General features: G+C 40.5%; 1 protein-coding gene and 1 long non-coding RNA gene across 4 annotated transcripts in view; both read left to right on the forward strand.

Annotated features, from left to right (window-relative positions):
- The first annotated feature begins 5 nt into the window (after positions 1–5).
- On the forward strand, positions 6–9,231 carry LOC146439231 (uncharacterized). Of its 3 annotated transcripts, none has more exons than XR_014850705.1 (5): positions 6–196; positions 2,345–2,500; positions 5,867–5,994; positions 8,911–8,985; positions 9,068–9,231. It is a non-coding gene; the product is annotated as an uncharacterized LOC146439231 (long non-coding RNA). The 3 variants fall into 3 exon arrangements; XR_014850707.1 differs by lacking the exon at positions 6–196 and adding an exon at positions 214–1,530; XR_014850706.1 differs by lacking the exon at positions 5,867–5,994 and having other exon boundaries at positions 2,345–2,516; positions 8,925–8,985.
- Positions 9,232–11,480: 2,249 nt separating this feature from the next.
- The window catches only part of PTPN14 (protein tyrosine phosphatase non-receptor type 14), a 106,666-nt gene continuing 94,597 nt past the window's right edge, over positions 11,481–23,549 (forward strand). Inside the window, exon 1 of the mRNA XM_085054830.1 lies at positions 11,481–12,098. The gene's annotated coding sequence lies outside the window, so the exon portion shown is untranslated. The remainder of the gene's footprint in view (positions 12,099–23,549) is intronic.

The raw sequence follows: 23,549 nt of genomic DNA on the forward strand, positions 1-23,549 counted from the left end.
ACACCACGCAGCTCGCCACGCGGCCGCCGCGCCTCCGCCAATGGGAACGCAGCACCGCACCGCTCGCGCTCCTGAGTGGGTGGTTCGGAAGCGTTCAAACTCCATTGGAGACACCGGAGCAGGCGCAGAGCGATTCCGAGGCCGTTGCCCATAGCTGGGCGGGGCGGTCCCGCGGCCGTGCCCGCAGTTGGGCGGGGTGAGGATGAGGGTGGGGAAAACGGCGGGGAAAACAGCACTTGTGGGCTGTAGCGGCAGAGAGGATATTTATCCAAACCTAGTTTTCCGATCCCGAAGAGAACCTGAGTGTTGAGAAAAGGAACGAAACGCGCTGCCCCATTATCACCCGTTCACTGGGAAAGATCAGCGGAAGGATCCCGAAGTGCTTTCATGTCCAGCTCTTCTCCGGGACTGGGTCTTGGGGGTTTTATTTTGGTTTGTTTGGTTGGGGTTTTTTTGAGGCGAAGGAAGGCAATTCGGCCCAAAGCTGCACATTTTCTACCCAGAAATACAAACATACTCAAAAAGCCCCAAATAATTTGTAAGCGCGGCCTAACACGGAGCACGGAATGGACATGGCAACAGCGAAGGCTGGAGGATTCTAAAGTTCCTGTGAACTTCCCTGGGTATCTGAGACTGGTTTTTCAAGCCCTTTGGTATTTTCCTCCCTACCCACTGGCTGCCTCTCTCAGGGGGGTTTTGGATTTGAAACACAATGCTCCTTCCCATCAGAATCCTTCACTTGTGATACTGTGATCTAATTCTTATTTTACCAGTTTAAATGTCCTACCTCTCCTAATTGTTCTGAGAATATTTATACAAGCACTGTTACTTTAATCATATTTAGGAAATCAAGTAAAACAAATCTTCCCTGAGAAGTTAAACAGCTCACCAGTCAGCTGGTGAGAGCTCTGATTATAAATAAATACGGCACAACAAACTCGCCAGCACATTGTTAAAAATTCTCCAAACTATGTCCCTAATAAAACAAGCCATTGCAGTGATGGAACTGATCCATCATAAATATCTCTTCACAAATTGCAATTTTAAAAAAATCAACCAAACAAGATAGAAAATTCCGTGGTGAACTTTGTGCAGGTGTTCCTGAGGGAACAGAACAGAACAGCAGTGGAGCACAAACTACTTTAGAAGAGTGGAAAACCCTCGCACAGTACTGCCAAATAATTCATGAGAGCTGAGGAGCTGTCTGAACTGAAGGGGATCCTCCTCTCTATAAGAATAAAAAACTCATTATATGTTATACTCAGATTTTCCCATTGGACAGTAACAAATGTTACTTCATCAATTGTAGAAGTTGAAGAGTTTTCGTTTTCTAGAGATGATATTTTAGTGGAACTATTGATGAACATGGAGCCTAGCATTTAAACTAGTTCATCATGATTAATCCCTCAGAGAAAGCTTTAGTGAAACAGCTTCAACTTCCAAGAATGGTGGCATATTTTTCAGAAGGGGAAAAATGAATAGCAACAGCCTTCAGGGTTCTTACAAGGCATGAAAAATGAAAACCAGCTGGTGTGTGCAGAGCTTTTAAAATGCAGTCTGATTAATATCTGGATAACTGAGGCTAAAATAAAAAAGAAACGTGATTGCTTTCGTAAACTTAAAAGTTTACTTCAAAAACTTCAAAAGTGAGAAAACACTGGTTCTGAAGCCGATTTCTAAGAATGGTCAGGTTTGTCCTGCGTTTCTGTTGATAATGTTCGAAAAAATAATCTTTTTGTATTTGACAGCCCTTACATGACTATGGGGCAATTAACTAATTATCATGAAAGATAAAAACACTCATAAAGAGTACAGAAACTTGCTTTTTCTTTTGCCACAGAAACTTGCTTTTTCTTTTGCCGCATCAACCTTATTCTGTACAATACCTTCATAAGTATCAAGATATTAATTAACAGAAGTAAAGATAAGAATAAAAATATTAGTAAATGTAAGATTGAAGTATAAGATACAAGAATAAGATCAAATACTCTGAAAAAATAATAACAAGTTAAAAAGAGTTTTAATAGCAACCATCAATTTGCCTAACACTTGTAATTATTTTCATTATTCTCTACTGGCGAGAATTCTTAAGATCTCTCTAAGAGGTTCTCAAAATCCCCTATTTTAGAGTTCCCCATGATTTTGAGCACAGAAAACTACCTCAAGTCTTGTGAACTGGCTTTTCTCTGTCCTTGACATTCCATTCAGTTTTTGCGAAATGCTAAAAAATCACCATTTACATTTTCTCATTGGCATTTCTTACTACAATTTCTAGTAAGAGGCCAGAAGAGCAATACAAAAGAGAGTACAAAAGCCACTAAAGATTGAATTTGTATTGCTACAGCTTATGTCAGAGCATGTGATGAAATAAAACCAGAAGGGAAAGAAAGGAAAAGAACGTCTGATGAGAAATTCTCCCTCTGTTTGGATGCCACAAGAAGCAGAAACCAGATGGAGCTTTTCCTCCATATTCTTCCTTGCCAGACTCAGAATCTACCAGGTAAAGCCCATTTCATGTAAGTGTATATATAAATACATATGCACATGCACACACATTAAAGAGCACCTGAGGAGCTGGAGCAACCCCGTTCACCCAGGGAAAGAGAGAAATGGTCCAGGCTCTCTGTGTCTGATGGGGTTCCACCTTCCCAACTTCCTTGTGGAGGCACTAGGGGCAGACACTCTGCCAGGTTGGGTGTGAAAGAGGAGAAAGACGGATCATTTTTCTTAGCCTCACCCAAACCCCACCCTGTACTAAATGATGCCTCTTGCCTCTGGAAAACAAAATTCCCCACCTGTGCCAATGCAGAAAGGTAACTGAGAAGGTGGTGCCAGATTAGGTGTCAGTATTGCAGCTGCAAGGTTAAATCTGCACTAATAAAATCCAGTGAGCTACTGTTGTAAAATAATTTTATTTTTTTATACATCCTTAGATTTCTTATTCTTCACACAGTTTTTCACAGAACTGTGAAAAACTGTTCACCTTGTTTGGTGAACAAAGTGAATGTAAAAAACGTGGATGCCATTGGGATGCATAGAGAGCATTATAACTTTGATTTCTCAACTGCCTTTTGCTCTTTAAAAAGGTTGAAGTGACCTGCACAATCTTTTCTCACAGTTTATTAACAAAATCAGGGACCATAGCATATCACAAATTATAACTCTATTCCCAGAGGAAATGGGGGTGTTTCTCAAGTGAGCATTACAATATTTTTTATGTACCAAAGAAAACTGTTAATGAAGTGCTTATGATGGCGCCTGTGCTCGGGTCAACTGGATGAATGTATTAGTGGATAAAATACTACAGTTGCTCCATTTTTTTGGATCACATTGTCTAGTACAGCCTAGTAAACACCAGTGGGGAGTTTCCTAGCACTGAGAGGTGACTGAGGTTACATGGCTTGTCTAAGGTGACACAGTGAATCACAGGCAGGTGCTGCACAGACACCCACAGGTGAGGCTCCTGGCAGTTTGAAACACCTCAAGGTGATGTTGCCACACTGCTGTGCTCCCTACTGCTCCCCACCTTCATGTTGCCACTGCTCTTTTGTGACAACTTTGGTGCTCATCTGAATTGCCAGGTAAGATGGCTAAACAGCTAAGGGGTATTATAGCAAGCAGAGACATTTCTAGTATCATCAGCATGTACACATATACATTGGGCTGCAAACTGCTGCATTCTGTGGTCAGGTGGTGGAACAGGGATATGCAGCAGAGAGTGAAGAGGGCTGCAGGGACATCAGCTGTAATGAGTTAAAACATCATCTAAGACCCTAAGTCCCTGTGCTCTAACCCCTAACACCTATCTGTGACAAAGGATAGTAAGAATCCTTTCACAGTAAATGAATTCTTGTGTTTTATAACCAGTGCATTTTACAGGGGTAAAACTCTCTTACAGCTTCTGCTTACAGTTAAGTGCCTGATATATTTAAGGCAGTTACTCTGAATAATTTGCATCACAGGAAAGTATTCTCTGACCTTTACAGGCATTGTAGCATTATTGTGAATTTTTAATAATCTACGAACTCCTGCAGAATTGTTAACTGCTAAATTTAAAGTGGCTGAGTAGTTACAAAGATAGACCCACTACAACAAACAATGGTAAATTATTTAACCAAAAAAAGGATTAAAAACCAGGGCACTTGTTAGCTGATGTTAGTAAATGTTAGTTCTGAATGTAAATGTTATTTGTTTAACACTTGTTAGTATATTGGAAGGGTGGAGGAAGAAAGCAAACAGATGAAAAGAAATGGTAATTATGTAAGTGAACACATACCGTCCTACCTGAAGAATGGTTTGCAGCTATAGCAATAGTTACAGAAGTGAAAAGGTATTCATGTATTTTTTTCCTGTTCTAAAAACATTATTTTTAAACACTAAGTATACAGCCATTAGCATAATGCTTAAAGGGCTGATGTACAGTTAAGAAAATGATAAATAATTACAGCAATTACATTATGATGTGACACATCAAGTCCATATTTTCTAGGGTTTCAAATTACCAGTTACTAAACTGTAAATCAGATTGGAGCTTTTTTTTAATGGTAGTTTCCCTGTCTTTAAAGTTCTGTTGCCAACTACCAAGCACATGTTTCATGCTACATATGTTAACATAAAAAAAAATACATTAATGATACGATCAAATACTGTTATATCTTATGGGCAATGAGTTATCAGATTTCAAAGGGCATTTGGTAAGCTGGGAACATGCATCCTTTGGGATCCACTCCTCCCTGACTTTCACGGATCTGTAGCTTGCATCTCCTTTGGCTACCGTTTTTGTTAGGTCTGTACCCTTAACTACACACAAGTACATTAACTGTATCATTCTGTTCTAAATAGAGAGAAAAGCAGCTAAGACATAAATGTACTACGTATAAACTAGAAAGCATGTACTTTTTATAGCCATATCTTGACTCCTTTCACCTTTACCGCCACCTATTTAAAATGAGGAATATAAAATGTCAGCTGGTAAGTTAGGTTACTAAGTAACTTAACTTACTAACATAACTTACTTCTTGTCGGGCCTCTTTGAATTTGTTTTTTCTTCAGATTACATTCAAGAATTTTCTCCTTCTATCACCTTTAACCACTTTATTACCCTTCTTAAAACTACTTTTTAATTTCTCTTTTCCTCATAGGCCATCTTCCCAGTGGTACATAGTCATGATATCTGCATGATTGCCTTCACAAGTCTGAGTTTTGCTTCTTTGCTGACTTCTCTATTCTAGGTTCTTGATCATTTATCATGGTTGCTCTTTCTATGCTTAATCTTCAGTTTGAACATCCCATTCCTAAAATAAAGTCTTGAGTTCATACTTTGTTTCTCTTTTGTTATGGTCTGGGATGCACATAAGAATGCAAGTTTTGTTGCTTTCTAATCACTGGCCCCAGTTTCAGATTTTTGTCATGGAAGATGACTTCTGATTCCATTATTTTTTGAATATGCACGTTGACCAGGAAAGATACTAATCCATAGCCTTTGGAAACACCAGTTCTGTCAGTAACTACTTGCACTTCTTTCACAGTATCGTACAATTTAAAGAAACTCCAAATTTCTGCCTCATTCACCCTTGAATAAATTCCGCCAGTAAAGACTGTGTTTAGCATGATTTTTCCTTCTGGCAAAACATAACCTTGACTGACTGTTGACAAATGGGTGTTACCTTCTGAGGCACTTGCACAGAGGGGCTCTGCATTTGCACACATCATTCACAGAAGCTGAGGTTGCGCCCACGCACTTAAAAATAAATGAGGCTTCTAAAACAAAAACAAAATGAAATTTTCTGGGGAAAAAAAAACAACAACCTGCAGACAGGTTTTTTTTTTTGCTTTGTTTTTTTGTTTGTGTTTTTTTTTTCCTCAGAAGTGGAGAAAGGCAGCTCTGTACAAACTTCTGGCACATGGATAGTGTACACTGGATCTTGCCTGGATCTACACAGAACTTCTATTTGAATCCCTATAGATGACTTCCAGCACAGCTAATTCTCTCAGGTACTGGATAACCTCCTCCATGACGTTCCACCTGCTTGGGCACACTACTAGATCATCCTGGAAAGGATACTTTTCCCTCACGCTTGACAGGAGTCACCAGACCACTAAAGGACATGTTCAGTACACTGAATTCTTTCATATATCAGATGGCTTATCTGCTGCTATCTCCTGTTCAGCTTCCAATTTCTTGCTCAGTGCAGGACTTAGATAAGCCTTTCCACTCATCATTATTGCTGTTAAAAGGTTAAGTCTTTACCTCATTTCAGCCCTGCTGACTGCTTGCCATCTGACTTAACCTGGCCACTGACGTGGGACTTTAAATCCACAGTGTGTCTGCAGCCTGAAACCCAGGGTTTAAGCTGACATACTGGTCTTCAAACAAGTGAGAATCCATTGAGAGGATAGTCCCCTGTTATTTATTATACGCATATATTTGTGATACATATATAAAGAAATATAAAATTTATATGTATATGTAATTTTTATGCAGGTAATTATCTGAGAATCTATACTTGCTTTGCTCTGTGTTCACTTACTGGTCAAATAATTTATCAGTCAGTGAGATAGTTGAGAACATCCCCTACACCATTCATGACAAACTAATCAAATCACTTATTAGCCTCTACCTCTCTTAATGCTGTCTCTAAAATCTTCTAGAGTTTCTCTGTGAAAAGTTTGACTAGATAAGACAAAAGTACACTTATCTTACAATCATCATAACCACATCAATATTACTTCTGCCATTTTTACAGGCAAGCTCTAGAGTGAGTTTTCAGTCACACAATTAATTGCAGTGGGAAACCCATCTCAAACAGCCATAGTTTATGAACCACTCACTGAAATGATCCAATAGAGTAAATAAGTATGGAAGGAGAAAACAACTGCTCTCTACATCTCAATGACTTTGATTATCATTTGATCTCCTCACCTCTTCCAAGTCTAAATGCCAACAGTTTTATTGGTATTTCCTATACTATTTTTGTATTGATCTTTTCCAGGAAAATGTATATATTTTAAATCTGTCCAGAGGGTCTAGCTTATCATGTAAACAATAGCATAGAAAATAATATTTATACACAGACCTCTCAGCATCCCAAATTGCTCCCAGAGCAAATTCCTTGTTTGTTTTGAACAAAAGCTTGAATAAGAATCAGAGCTCTTTAAGAAACAATATACACATTCCAAAATGCTGAAATACAAATAGCTGAGGTTTGATTCTTTTGCAGTGTCCTTCCCTGTTAATTTCAGAAGACCTTAAAATCCAGAGTTTCAGAGTGCTGTCATATCCAAGCATGGTCTTAGACCCATTTCACAGAGATAAGCAACATTAATGGCTCAATTCAAGTTACACAGGTTTGTGACAGTTCCAAAACCTCATTTTAGATTATGACATTAGCTCTTTGCTTTCTCAAGAAACCATTTATCTTTCAGTGGCAACAAAATATTTTCAACAGGATGTGCACAGTCAGACACATAAATCCATGCTGAGATGCATAAAGATTATCAGAAGTGGGCAGCCACTAAAGCACCTACAACTCAGTGGTGTATACTGACTTTGAGGCATGCTGAAAAAGCTAGTAATTTTTCTTGGTTTGGGGTTTTTGTTGGGTTTTGTTGTTGTTGTTTTTTGGATTTTTGGATTTTTATTTTGTTCAAGAGACCACTGTTTACAGAAATCTGAAGACCTAATACCATGCTAAATGGTACATTCACAAATATCCAAACTGGTAACCCATGAAAACCATAAAAATGTTAACTAGCCTAGCTTGGACAGCAGTAACAGTTGCATAGTAAGTTATATTTGTCATCCAAACCCCTTTGGAATACTGGCAACCATGGAATCAAGAGTTCATTACTTTATTCACAAATACTAAAAAGTTTTTTGTATTACGGCACTCACTGGAGAGCTGAAAAGAGACACAGGTATTAAACAAGTCCTCAGGCAGAATACAATTCTAAGCAAACTAGAATATTTAACACAGTGTAGTTTATTTGCACAGATAATCAACCAAGGCTTTTTCTGGACTACAAAACTGGGTGCTGGCTTACTTGCGATAAGCCATGGAGTACTATAACATGTTAGCTCATGCTTGATGGCAACAGGTTTGTTTTCCAAGGTTGTGTAATCCAAATTCCTTTTCTAAGAGATGATTTTGAGAAGCACTATTAAATGGAATAATTAATGAGAGCATTGAATACTAGAGAAGATTTTTTTTTTTGTGGTAGGCTTCAAACATTAAAAGTATCAATTTATAAAGAACTAATATGATTTCAGGAATGGGAATTTCTGCTACTGCACTAAGTTTCTGCTTACATTACAATCAGGTCAGTGTACCCAGCTGTAGCACATGACAGAGATTTTAGGAACACAGTTAGGGTCACATTTACAATACAAATCGAGAATGTGTTGCAACTGCATTCTTTGATTTGATTGTAATGTAGATGACTGTAAAGCTAATTAAACATCATCTACTGTTCACAGAAGAAACCACCAGCTGTTGCTTAAGTACAGTTTAAAGTTTTGTATGAAACAGGTTATGACATGGTTTCACGGACCAACAAGGACTGAGATTTTTCCATGTTATAACAAGACTCTTAAGCACACTCAAAATATGTTTAATACAGGTTTTGCTAGCAAGGTGCTAAGAAACTTCAAAATTCATTACACAGTTTCATAATAAATGTCTCCTATATTTTGACGTAGATACAATCAGTTTTCCTCTGCTGATAGTTAACAATTTGGTCATGCTGAATGGTGTTGGGCTTTATTTTCATGAGGGTTTGAGACAACAGTCAGGCCTATCAAATCCAAAATTTGGGTAAAAAAATTAAATAATGTCTCTCTTCTATACATTGCTTTCATCTGGAAATCAAAAAGCACCTTCTTAAGATCATTATCATTATCTCAATTTTCAGACAAGAAAACTAAGACAGGGATATGCTGCAACATGCCCAGCATCAGCCCAAAGACTGGTAGCTAAGGTAACTGAGGTACAGTCCTATGTCAGTAAGTTATTTCCCATTTGTTGGGATGTTTCTATTTGTATATCATTTAGATGTTTCTATTTTGTAGAGCACTTAATACAATAATTCTGATGATACTGTACAAGGATACAGCATAAAAATTAAATTATTCCAGAGCAGAGGAAATATTTTTGAGATTGGGTCCATAAATCATTACAGCAAGTCAATAAAATCTTTGCATATAATTTAGAGGTGTTGTGTTTTCAGGAGGAAAAAAATTGCTGTAAAATTCCCTAGCAGCATAGAAAGATAATACGTAATCCAGCCAACATAAAACTGATACAAAATTAACTGTCAAGGTTTTCTGGACAGATTTGAACCAGTACAGCATTTGGAAGCAAATCAATAATTTGTATCCTTTTAACCTCCAATTCTTGAAACAGTTTTAGTAACACCTTTTAATCTTTTATTAATCACTCCCCATCTAGCAGAAAAGGACTGTTAGTTTTAATCCCAAATTCATATACTCCAGACAGCTCTTGACGAAAAAAATGTATGTAAGAATCCCAGGTTTTAATGGTCCTAGAAAACCATAGAACACCAACATGACAGATTTGCTTATGGAAACCTCTTTGCAGGAGCTGGCTACAATGTCTGGAAAGCTTGTTTTTTTAAATCAGAAAAACACCCCCAAATCTTCCCATCCCTCGGCGTGTCAGTGATTCTTGCAACATTGTTTCCTTTGCAGTTAAGGTCCCTAAATAAGTTTACTTCAAATGCAGAGAGACTTGAGAAAGTGAAAGTGATCAGATGCAAAAGTGAAAGTGACCAGCTGCAAAACAAGAATCTGACTCAAAGACTTAGGCGAGCCAGCACACCACCTTGAGGCACAGAGTCAGTATTTTCTGTGTTAAAAACAGCATCCTTACACCTGGCCCAGCATGGGGAGAACAGGACAGCAACCAAACAAGTTAAACCCTAGTTTTGATGTGTACTACCCTCTTTTGCAACTTTCTACTCAGTAAGGAAATCCCTCTTCTGTATCAGTTCAGAGCACAGCGGCTCTATGATCCATCTTATCATGTCATCCTGACACCTGATGTTTCTTCCAGATTGTTACTCTAAACTCTCCTATCTACACGTGGTCAAGTACAATTCAAGTTTAAATCTTAAATGGTGTCACTTCTTAGTGCCTCAGTGTAGCCATATGTAAAATGGGGATAATTACTTACTTCATTAAGGTGTGGTGCTTGTAAAATGTTTGAGAGTTTCAGATGAAAAGGAGTGCTTGCAAAATGTAATTATAATATTATTATGCCAGAGGTAAGGCATAGGCTTATGATTCCATGTACAGTGCTTAAATACAATTACTTATCTATCAAAATCAAGAATCTGTACTATTTCTCCCTCTCTCAGCTCCTGACCATCTTACCATTAATAATTTGAGTAATCCTGACTCCAGTGAATCTGCTCACTTACTCCTTCAGTAAGGTGAACAAGAAACAAAGAACAACAGCAACTGAGAAATAGTATCAATTCTCATTTATCACTATTTTTAATAATTTCCCCTGTTTGCAAGACTACTTTGGTTCTGGTGTCACCATTGTTTTAGAGGGATACCTGCCTCCCCCATTTCTGTAGATGCCCATTGGTACCAGAGGTATTTGTATACACTTTCTAGAAAGCAGATTATTTTTTGGAATGTGGATAACTTTAAATAAATGCAGTAAAGGCAAAAATAATTTTGCAAATTGCCCAAGAGCATCTACACATAATTTCTAAAATTCACATTGCTCTTAAGCCTACTTGATTTGGTATGGTATGTTCAACACCTGTTGGTAGCCTCAACATTCCTGATGGTATTCCTACAGCATGATGTGTTCCCTGCTCCTTTTCGCATTTACAGCAGGCATCAAATGGGCTTTCCCACATCCGCCAAGTCCCGGGCATTTCGCGTAATTACAAACCACCACGTTTTAAGCCAACTTCAGGTTTTCTCCTGCTTGCTTTCCAGCAAGGCACAGGCATGACGGTGGCGTCATGGGTGGTTTGTTTCCATCACGGGTGTTTTACCTTGTGTGCAGCTGGAAGAGCAGGGATAACCACCCTTCCAGAAGTAAGGGTCACACAGTGAGCAACAGATCGAAAGAAGTGAGATGGGAAGAGCAGAAGCAAACGGAGAGAGGGAGGAACGGAGAGAAACGATGCTGTCTCGCAAGGCTGCAGGAGATGGACAGGGAGTTAGGGAAGGGCAGAAAAGCGGCCACAGAGAAGCAGGGCGGCACCGCGCCTTCGCACAGGAGGGCTGGAAGGAGGATCTCAGGAGCTTCCAGGCCCACGCGTGCAGAGCCCGTCCCAGCTCCCCGCCTGCCCCTTCCCAAAGTCCGTCTGGGGGTGCTCCTGGCTCCCGGGCGGGCCGGGACAGCACGTGTGTGGAGCCGCACGGCGGGAGGGGCGGGGAGGGGCCGGGAAAGGGCAGGGAAGGGGAAGGCACCCGCACCTGGCAGCTCTGCCCTCCTCGGGAGAGCCGCCGCCGGCTCCCGCCCGGATTGGCAGGAGCCTGCGCCCTCCTCTTCCTCCCTCCTTTTCCCTCCTCCGCGGGGTGGGTTTCAGCCCTCCTCCTCCTTCCTTGGGGAGGGGGGTAAGAGTTAAAAGAAAAAAAAAAAAAAAAAGAAAGAAAAAAAGAAAGACGGAGAAAGAGAAAAGAAATCCCAAGTCGCGTCCCCGACGTCTCCGGGCCCCGCGGCCGCAGCGGCCGCCCCACATTCCTGGCATTCCTGGGCCGTGACTCCCCGCGCCGCCCCGGCCCCAGCCCGGCCCCGGCCCCGCCGCCTCCGGCTCGCCCGCCCGCCGGCCCCGCTCGCCCCCGCGGGACAGCAGTCCCCTCCTTCCCTCCCGCCCTGCCTCCCTCCTTCCCGCACCCCGCGGCCGGCAGCAGGAGCTCAGGGCGCCCGGCCCTCCGCGCCGCCACCGGCGGCCGCAGCTCCCTGCCGGCCGCCCCGCCGAAGTTCCCCGCGGTGGCCGGGCCGGGGCGGCGGGAGCAGCTCTGCCTCCGCAGCCTTTGGCAGCCGCGGGCCGGGACCGGGACCGCCGCCTGCCGCTGGCGCGCACAAAGCCGGAGCCGCCGCGCTGCCCAGCAGGTAAGGAGCCGCCGAGTTCGCTCGAGTTCGGGCCGTCCCCGCGCAGACTGTGAGCGAGCCGAGCGGTGCCTCGCACTCGGGCTGTGCGAGCGGCAGCCTTTGCGTGGGGCTCGCTGTGCGCGGCACAGAGCGAGCGCAGCTCCGCCGGCTGTGCAGCGCTGTCTGTGAGCCGCCGGAATAGCCATGCTCGGGTCGGTGACCTGCGATAAGCGAGCCTCGGACGGTCCGTCCAGCCCGCGAATTTAATCTGTTGGACACCCAGATAACACGGCATTTGTCTAGTCAAGAGGTATTTGTAAATAGCGAGGAACGGGCAGGGCTCCGTGCTGGGCTGCCCCTATTTACATCGCGGCATGCCCGTGTTTGCCTTCCCCCCCGCCCGGGGGTTTACCTTGCTCTTTGTTAGTTACAGTCAAGCCTAAACTGGCTGTCTTCGGCAAGTCTGTAACTCTGCCGAGTGCTGCAGGAAAGATCGCGGCGGGCAGGGAAGAGTGACATCCACTCTCGTTTCTGATGTGGCAAAGTCGATGAATTGTTAAGATCTCAAACCGGCTCACTTTATTGGGGTGTATTTGGGACAAGCGTTACATAATGTATGTGTGGTATGTGGATATAATGTGTGCTCGAGCTTTCCTATCGAGAAGGTTTTATCTCTCTGATTTGCATGAAAGAATGATATGTTTCCATGATAAGCAACTCTTTGGTTGTTTGTAACTTTAACAAGGTGGCAACAGTGACCCGTAAAAGGCTCAGATTCAATATGTTGTTGCCCAAGAAGTTTTCTGGGATTTTTGGCATGTAGCCTGAAACCATAGAAGAAATACTTTTACCAGAAGCCAGATCATTTTTCTTTAAACTCTATGCAGAGAGTTGCTACACGGTTTGGTTATTCTTAAAGCACTGTTACATGCTGCAGTTCTTCAAGATTTGGCAAAATATACATATAAAATGGCTCCCCCCCAACTCACAAGTCAAAACCTGCCAACCTCCATATTATGAGAAGAGACAGTTAGGTCTTTTTGGGGAGAGATGTGAGGGGAGGCAGTCCCAGCAGGGACTGTTCTCTGGTTATCCAGCTGAGAATGTCCCATCAAATATGAGTGACAAAATACAGATTAAACAGCTTTTGCTCTTGGCCTTTGGGGGTTTTGTAGCTGACATCCAGTACTTGTTACATGGTGTAAAATAGAGTGTGTGTTGATGTTATAGTAATGCAAATAAGCTTTAGGACCTGTTCTGTTATTGGCAGTACTTGAACTCTTTCTGGTATCTTTTGAAGGCTGTGCCAGAGTTGCTTACAGACAGAGGGCACTTGTGTGTATCTCACGGGTCATGATACAAAACTTGTGAGCTTTGCAAACTTATGGGTTGAAGCACAGTCCATCAGCTAAGAGGTAGACCCTAAAATCTGTGGCAGGGCTTGGGGGCCATCAGTTCTGCCAGTGCGTTTGTGTGCGAGAAGCTGTAAAGTGTGACTGTCTTGATGCATCCTCAGGGAATCCAGTGGTGCAGACCAAGACCAGAGAGAGGGCTGCTGGGTTGATCTCTGTACTGAGCAAACTGAGCTTTTTGCATGTGCATTATATTTACAGTTTTACACGTGCCTTTTAAATGTTTCTGTAATAGTAGCAGAAGCAGCTTTGGTGCAGCGTTGTTCATGAGGGTTAATTAGCAACCAGTGTTAGTACTAATGACTGACTTTTCTCCTGTCATTCTTGTCCAGCAGAAGCCCATGAGTCAGTTATTGTAACTTAGGTATGGAATGGCTTTCTGTGAAATGCATCCACTCTTGTGCACATAGCAAATTGTTTTGGCCACCAGTGGCTCCTCCAATCATGGAGAAAGTATTTTATAGATATGTACACAAACAGAGTTATGTGCATAGTTCTGGTAACTCTCTGGCTTCATTTTTCTGTGTTTATTTGATACTGCTGAGCCAATCTGCTGCTCTTCATTCTGTTTCTCTTCATATGTAGTGAGGCTGTGTTTGATTAATTGTTACTTAAGTAGCTGGATTTACATTTAGCAGAGATTTATGCAGTGTGGAAAGTGTACTTGAACTCCATCTCCTCAGCTGGAAGCAAATCCTCTGTTGCAAGGGTGTGTCAGCTGAGGGGGGAAATGTACAAACTGCTGGCAGCATACAACAGGTACAAAGTTTTCAGCAGGCAGTGCCTCTCAGTAGCATACAGGTACTAGTCTTGCAAAGACCTACCTGTGTGCTTCAGTTCACGTTCATGGATAGTGCCTTTGAAACCATAGGATTTCTTTGATAGACATAATAATAAATATACATAATAAACATGTATACAAGTCCTTGCAGGAGCCAGGCTATAATACTTAGTATGCAATGCTGAGCAGATTCCATAAAAGTATTTTTTATGTCTTAACTCCACTGTGAAGTACAGCATGCCTTGGCCTATTATACTTTGTGGAGTTCCATTGCAACAGATCCTGATCTCTGAAAACTAGCATTATGGTGTAGATGTTCCTCCTGTGAGGAGGGAGTATGTCACAGGATTGTGCACAAGATTCTCTGAAATCTTATGTGAACAAGTCTGGCTCCTTTTTAAAAATATACTGGTTTTCTATTCAGAGACTTCATGAAAGCTGCTGCATCCACCAACAAAATTATAAAAATATATATATTAAAAAGTAATAATTAAAGATAGTTTCTAAAGGAATGGAGGACTAGACCTGAGCTGAAGTCCATATTTGTGGTAAAAGTATGATTTTGGTTTCATTGTCTAACCCCTATCCTCCTGTGCCTGGTGCAGTAGACTTTAAAACTCAGTGGGTATGTGTAGTGGTGCTGGTGGTGGTGGATTCAGTCCATGTCCAGAGCAAGTGTAGCCTGTCCCATGGGGTGCCCATGTTCTGCTTAAAGCCTTTTGGGGGGCTGTGCATGTGGAGCTGAGGAGGTGATCTGTGAGGAGACATGTCACACCCTATGAACGAATTGGGTTCTTCACTAATGTGGAGATAGCCCCAGAAGCAGGAACTGCAATCCATGACTCTTCCCCTTTCCTCTGGGCTGTAGGAGGGAATGAGGAGAAATCTGGAATGTGAAAGGAATTAGGGACACAAGATTATGATCCAGCACAAAGTAGGTGAAAAGAAATGCATATTTGTTCTAAAATGTATTTCCTACCTTATCGTGGCTATCCTGAAAAGAAGTTGTACATGTTGTCAGCTACATGTGCATACCAAAGGAACTATAAACTTACCCCTAATTAAGCATAAATTTGGCTAACATTAAGAAGGTTTTCTGACTAAAGGACTTTTCTGGAGATTGCTGGGTATATGACATAATGGATGCTTGCTGGCTTGGGGAGAAGAGAACACTGACCCCTCTCATGTCCAGTTGCCATTGTGAAAGTCTTATTTTCTGCTCCTGTAAAGAGTTGAGGTACTGAGCTTTGCTCAACACCAAGCACATCTTTTGGAAATTGCAACTCTCCTTTCTGATTCTCAATCAGTCTACCTGTCCTTATGACTAAGAATACTTTTTGTTTTGTCAGTAACAATGAAAACCTTAAATTACCATGTGATGTATAAACACCTCTGAAAAGAGGGTGGTGAACATGTATGTTGGTGATCTAATAAACTAGATGAATGATGGTGTGCCAAAACTTGCTAATGATGCAAAAGTATTTGGATTAGGCAAGATTGAAGAAGACTGAGAAATTGTAAAGGGAATCCAAGAAAGCTGGGTGAAAGGGAATCGTAGCAGATGATGTTGATAAATTCAAGAGTATGCATGTTAGATGGAATAATCAAATTACTTGTTCACGTTACTGGATTGTAAATCAACTATATTTAAGGTGGAGAGGAAGATTTCAACAATGTTTTATTTGAACTTGTGCACCTTCTTAACACTTAGTGTTGGGCAGAAGAAAAATGCTACAGTTGTTTTGCAATACTGTGTAATGACACAAAGGATGTTATTAAACTGCTGCTCAGTTCACCTGGAATAATCAATTTGTGATTTTCTGTCAAAAGAGAATGATTAAAAATATTCATATGAAGTTGAACTGAAAATATTAATGTATCTCTGTTTCGAGGGGGTCAGTTTGAGGAGGTAGGATGTGTATGTGCAAAATAGTGCTTGGCCATTACTCTTTGACACAATGACTTGTTATAGAGAGTAGTTTGAAAGACAGAGTGTATAATACCCCTAAATCACCATGTCTGATGTATACCACCAGAGGAGATCATATAAGCCAAAAGCCTGGTAGGATAAACAAGATAAGTGAAGTGTTCTAGATGTGGGAGGAACAATCATGGCTACAACTAAAGGGATGTTAACTGTGCTGTTCTAGGGCATAAATCAGTATATTTGATTATATAGATAAGTCCCTATCTGACAGGGATTGAAAAATTTCTTTTAGGACAGATTATGCTATATGTGCCTCTTATGATATTTTGTACGTTTTCTTATGGGGTAAGCTGCTGTTAGAAGCAGGATATTGGGCTGATGATTGGACCCACTATAGTAATGTAAGTTCTGTATTGTACTGTGAATGATGCTGATTTTAATTACATATTCATGAATGTGGAATTGAAAGATTAAATTTTTTTGTATATGTTTAGGTTTGGTGGAAAGTGTGTCTTGGAGTTTAAGTCTTTAACACATTCAAGTTTGATGTTTTAATTTATTGGGATGTGCTCTGCTGTGGCCTGGGCTAGCATAGAGAAGAACAGAAGTGATGGTTAGGCTTAATTTAAAAGGCAGATAGCACTGGTATCTGTTATTAATCAATTTGGTTATGATTTCTAGTATGTTTTCTAATGGACAAAGGATATTTTTTGATTTGCATAGTTAATAAAAATAGTTTTGGTTTCTGTAATAGGATAGTAGTTCTGTGTCTGGCTGTGAGAAACACAAGGACCAGTTTATGAAGGCAACTACATCTTTTGTAACTTAGTGGGTCTTTCAGAGAAAATATTGCCAAAGCAATAGTGTACCAACACCATGGAATTCTTACATATCTATAGGCTGGGGGAAAGATTGATTTAATAATAGGCATTGTGATTATTCTAAAAATCAACACCTCATATTAACAGGTTAGTGTATATAGTGTATAACATAGTTAAGAGTTGTCTGTCGAAGTTTCAGAAAGCTATGCTAGAGCTTAAAGAATAAAAAGCCAGGACTTGTGCAGCTTTCAGGTGGTCTGACCAGCCAGAATGAGCTGTCTTACAGCCTTCCTGGCAGCTATCTGAAAAATAAAATGTGAACTGATATTGACTTCCCAGTAGAAAAGTCTGAAGCTGTTGTGAAGGCTGTCTTGCACTGCTTTTTGAACTTAGAAAATAAAGTTTATTGGAAGGATCTCCTTTGGAAAGGTGCATAAAAGTGATGCCCTCTCTTTGGACTCCATCCTTTGACCATTGAGCTGGATTCAAAACATATCACTCTGAAGGACAAAGTTGGCAGTGTAGGAGAAGCAGGATGTTACCAGTAGTTGTTTTAACTTGTGTTTGTGAAATTCTTTCTTGTTTTTACAACTGAGAAAATAGTTTGCATTCCTAAGGTTTTTGAGATTAGCTCTTATCATGGAACTCCCTCTTTTGAGAGGAGGCATTCACTACCTTGCAGATAAAATGCCTTTAGGTTTTTATTGGTGATGATAATTAACCCAGGTTTTTGGACAAGCCTGGGCAAAATCAGGGGACTTTGCCAATCAGAGATTCAACAGAGAGAAGCCAGATCCGATTTTTGATGTCTATTGCTGATGCCATTTTGATTTTGAAGTCTTCATGCAGGACTTTCGTTTGTCCTTTCAGTGCAAAATGTATTCTGTTGGTAGTGGAAACCCTGCATTTTCTGTGTATGTGATATGCAGTGCTTATCTCAGGTGCTTTAAAAGGGAGACAGTGTGTAAAGGAATCTCTACACAAAACATTGTGCCTGTTGTTTACCAGGACAGAGGGAGAGGAGAGGGAAAAGAGATATATTCAATGGCTTAATTCATCCTGTGCTGAGGTGGAGTGAAACTTCTTATACCTTCAGAAGGGAGCAGGCATTGAAAGTCTTACCTCAAGTATAGAAAAGTTGGATTTCAGAGGAAATCTGACATTTCCCTTAAAAGCTTTGTGAAATGCCCAATGTGAACAGACCTGCCTCGGGAAGAAAAACCCTGATGAGCTTTGGAGGTGGTGGGAATTTATTTCAAAGGTCCTGGAAAGCAGGCATCTGAAATGATAATACTTTTATTTTTCTTGTTTTTCTTAAAGTTTGACATACTTTAGGAGCTACTGCGTAGAATGGATGTCTGTTTACATTCTTTATAGTGTTGGGAAGATTCAGCCTGTTTAGCAAGATGCTTTGGTCAGCTTACCAAATAAAGAAATGGGCTGCTAATTGAAGGAAATGGCTGGTGCCATCAGTCTTCTACTGATAGACAAATACTGACAGAGTTTCAGAGCTCTGGAAGTTTCAGAATGGAGGGTAGACAGGGCAGGTTTCTGCTTGTGAATAAAAAAACTCAGGTAGACATATTTGAGTAAAGGTCCTGTGATTCCTTCCACCTTTGCCAAGATTCTGCTGTGGGAATTTGTGACAGCAGAGGAAGCTAAATTACAGTATTGATGTGCTGCTGCTCCCCACTTTGTTGTGGTTCTTCCTGAGAGCAGAGAAAGGCAATGATAAGGGTTTTTTGCAAGTTCTCTTCTGTGTGTCCATGTTCCTCTTCTTAGCTTGGTGTCCCAAAATGCATCTGTGTGTCATTGGAAATCTTGTTTATAAAACAGAACTGAAATACTGCAGCAGAGCATTATTGAGGCAGGTTAACATTTAGCATCCAAATGGTAAGTATGTTGGTTGCTAGAAATTTCACTTCCATTTTTTATTATCTTTTTTTCTGACAAGTGGAATATAAAAGCTGCCATTTGAAGATGAATGTTATTTTTAATTTTGCACATATTTTAGAGCTTTTGCTATGCAGTTGGATGTTTCATGCTGCTTAACATTATCTACAGAGAAGTGTTTAAATATAACGCTGTATGTGGAGAGGCAGACATCAATTAATAAGTAAGGTTTTTTTATTCCTTTCCGTGTTTTAGAGTGTACTGGGCGGTTTAGAAATAGCAAAAGACAAAATACATTTCTTGAATTACAGTCTACAGAAAAGAAGAAATGGTTTGGTGCAATGGGCAAACGGTATGTTGGGGAATGCTGGTGTGTATATAAGGATTTTGGTTTCTTTGGTCATAGCCTGCCCTCTGAAACTGGTTCACTTCTTGAAAGTTTTTCTGGTTTCTACATTCAATTGGTGAATTGACATGTGCATTTGAATATGCAAATTCAGAAATGCAGATTTATGGTTCACTAATTGAGACAGCTGTTTTGGAAGAAAATTACTGATACCACCTCAGGACCTGACTTTATGAAGCGATGAGTGGTTCCCTGGAGCTGGAATGAAAAGAAGCACCTGTAAGGAGAATGCAGCAACTTGGGATACGAGATCTTCTCTGCTTGCTGTGTGTTAGTTTTGCTCTAGCTGCTCTTGTTCTTTGCTTCTGTTGTAGTAACCTAAAACAGTTGGTCACAGAAGGGCTCTGTGTTCTTGTAGTGTACATTTGCATGTAAGTTTTCACTGCTGAAAGTGTAAATTTTTACTGTGGATGGGTTGAGCTTTTAAAACCTTGTCTAACAATGGCCCAGTTGTCTCTTTTGACGTACAAATGGATTTATTGAGAGAGACTGATGTAGTCTTACAGTTTTTCCTTGAACCTGACTTAGGTATGAAGACTGCCACCCATGCACTAATTAATCTGTCAAAACATCTGACAAGGGGTGGGTGCACACTGGAGACAATTAGTCATTTTGTCTATTAGTCAACAGTGTCAGCTTTGGTTAATGTTATATAAGGTTTCTTTCCTACTTTTGTATTTTCAGCTGGTGTTACAGTAGAAGTTTGTTAACATGTGGCTTAACTTTCATGTTAGCTTTGTGTGGTCAGTGTCCTTGACAAGTACCAGTAGCTCTCTGGTGAGAACTCTCTGTGAAATCTTGCATTTCCTACCCCCCATACATTCAGCAATACATTTAAATGATTATCACCGGCCACACTGTGAGCTGGTGATAATACAGTGAGTCCTCTGCATGTAAATCTGTTCAATAAGAGGGACATTCAGCTAACGTCAGGTAACGTTGTCCACTGTTAAATGCCACTTAATTTTGCTTTCTCTGCTCTCTTTATTACTGTGGATTTATAAAATTAATTTTTTTACTTGGGATGGAATCAGTATGTATTTATCAGTCTCTTCATGCTGCATGTTGCAATCAAAGAGAGCAGCAGAGGATGGGACAATGGCAGGAAAGGATATCCTCCATTCCAGTATTTTCTTAGGATAAAAAGATGGGTTTGTGCATGTTTATCTTAAGAAGTCTTTTTGTCACAGCCTGAGAGCACTGTGGACATGGTTTTGAAAGCAGAACATGTTAGTTTTATTGAGTGCCTTTTGCAAAGATAAAGATATATGAATAAGAATTAAATAACATTTAAAACTTGCATGTTGTAAAAGACTCTTTGGTAATACAGTTAATAAAATAATTTTGTAAGTTCAAGACAGAATCTAGATTGTTTTTTAGGAAAACTTCCCAATAATAAGTGCTATGATTTATAGTAATAATTTCTTAGGAATAGCTCTGTCATAGGAACTGTGTTAAAATAAGACTCAACAGTCCGCTCAAGTATTCACTGAAGAGTCAAGGTCCTTGTGAGAAAAATGGAGAAGGTTCTGGCTTTGTAATCAAAGAGGTCACTTTCTTCACAGTGATTTGAAAGAACAAAGTTTTTTAAATTTAAAAGCATGTGATATTAGCTCCAGTAATTGTTATTTTTCTCAGTTCTTTTAGGGGCAAAGATGAACTGGGTTACTGAACTTGGGAAAAAAAATCAATGGTTTTTTAGGTTATTTTGTGGGTTTTTTTTAATGCTTAAGCATTTGAACCCATTTTTTAGCAGAGGATCTGGTAAAACGGTAGTATAAAACCAATCCAGAAATGCTTACATAAGTGCTTTTGGCAGGATAGTGTTTTGGGGCCATTGTGAGCAAAGTGACCTCCCTTGCAATATTTCATACATTCATGTCTGTACTTTGATACACACTTCATTTGCTTAATCCTGAGGTGTTTGACAGGCCATGTATTTATTCACCCCTGTATATTCCTGCCCCACCTGTGGCTCTCTTGAGGTGTGATGCCCAGGAATGTTTCCTGTTGGCCACTCTGGGTGCTTTGTACACCACATTCCGTCCGACATCATTCAACCTGCTCTCTGCAACATGCTCCAAGCAAGGTCCTAAATGCCTCTCAGGGAGAACCAGTGTGGATAGGAGCTGTTTGGGTGATGACTTAAATGGAGATTTCCTTCATTTTATCTCAGCGAAGTTATTTTACTGGTATGCGTGGTGATTTTTGTGTACAGGGGTCAAACCTAAAAGAATTTAATCAGGGTAAGAAACTGATAGTGCTGAGTATCAAGTGCTAACTGCACAGGAAGGGACTCTGCACCAAACAGTGCAAAATCTGTTCTGCATGATGTTGTCAGTGATGAGTGTTTTATTAAGTCTACCTGTTAGGAAAAGAGATCAAGGAGAGCTTGAAATGTTTGGTTTTGTAGTTTTGTTTTGATTTAAAACATAATATATATCTCATCCCCATAATGGTAGAGAAATATAAGAAAGGTAAATGAAGTTTGTAAAATAACAAAGGTATATGGCTTTTAAGAGCAATTCTGTCAGCAGATGAAGACTATTAATCTGTAGTCTCCCAGATGTGATGTTCTTTATTATGGGCTGTGTATGATTGCATCGTGAGCTGCGTATCACCACAACCATTGTGGCATTGTGCATTGGATAAGTGATGTCTAGACATGGCCATGAGCTTTACCTCTGCAGTTTATATCTCTCAGAAGTTAGAAATGTCAGACAATGAAAAGTGCACTCTGTTTTCAGGAGATTTTGAAATACTGGAATAAATTATGGTATTACATTTTAGTATTTATCTGTATATGACGTTAAAGACTGTGTCAAATCTTTCATATTTTCAGTGGTTTGTATACTTTTGCATCTCCTTAACTTAAGGAATATGGCAGTGAATGGTGGTTCTGAAGATATGGTGGTATTGTGGGCATAAGATGTTATTGAGTATGTGGAAGCAGTTTGTGTACTAGGTTTGTTCAAACATAGATGCATTAGCTCATGAGCAGTGAGAACTGTACAAGGACAAAATGCAAGGTCAGAGGAAATTTAAAACAAAGGAATGCCTGATTGCCATGTCTGCTGAGACTGAGCACTGATTACATTATCCTTGTCTTGCCAGGATCATGATGATGACAACTTTGTCTCATGTCCTTTGACCAGGTAGATTCAGTGAATTCCCTGAATTGGAAGGGACCCACAAGGATCATGGAGTGCAGCTCCTGGCCCTGAACAAAATGAGCCCCAAAACTGCGCCACGTGTCTGAGAATGTTATCCAAACACTCCTTAAAGTCTGTTAGTCTCAGAGGATTACAAGGCAGAGATAACTGAGACTTTGTTAGGTTAAATTCATCCTTCTTTTGGTGGAGGAGCAGCATAATTAGACAACAGGGGCTCAGAGTCTTGTGCAGGAGGAGGCAGCGCAATACACATGGATTCTAAGATACAGAAGGTTAAGTGTTGCAGTTGGGAATGCACTGGCATTGTAAGACACCTCACACCGTTACATGCCAGGAGAGCGGAAAATTACAACTCAGTTATCCAAGACCGTAGTAAATCTAGTTAATACCTCATACCTCTGACACATCTGTCAGCATGGTATCGTAATTATTTACCTTGGCACTGTAAGCTCCAGGCAGGAAGTCCAGTTGGTGAGCACTGCGTCCCCAAGCCTCCGGCGTGCACTTCCCAGCCCTGCTGCCACCAGCACGACTGGCAGCCCTGCTCACCAAACCAGGGTGTGTGTGGGAGCAGAGCTTTGCAGGTTCAGGACACCGGTTTGCAACAGGAAATTGCATTTCCAAAGGTGAGTGTGTGAAAGGGGTCAGTAACTCTTGATAGCTTGTACCAAAGTAAATTCTGTTGGAGGATTATTATTTGCCAAGTTAGGTGCTGTGATTTATTTTTTTTTTTAATGAAAGGCTGGTGTGCTTAACCCAAGCTCCTTTGGCACACTTTTTAGCTTGGTCTGGGAATAAGTAAACACCTAATATAATCTCTGGTTTTGTCATCTCTTTGGTAGCATGCTTGCTTCCTGTATTATGAAAGTTATCATTAGATTAGCTGTGTTTAAGCTTCCTGTCTCACCAGGGTTTTTTCCATTATTTTTACAATCTCTTTCAGGAGGTACCAATATCATGTTTCTGTAAGAAAGGTTTCACTTAAATTATGTGTTGGGTTTTTTTCCTGTTGTGTTTTTAAATTTTTTCTCTGTCCCCTTTCTTTACTTTGTCTGAAAT

Source organism: Lichenostomus cassidix, chromosome 3 (genome assembly GCF_008360975.1).
Source record: "Lichenostomus cassidix isolate B80296 chromosome 3, HeHo_3.0, whole genome shotgun sequence".
Lineage (NCBI taxonomy): Eukaryota > Metazoa > Chordata > Aves > Passeriformes > Meliphagidae > Lichenostomus > Lichenostomus cassidix.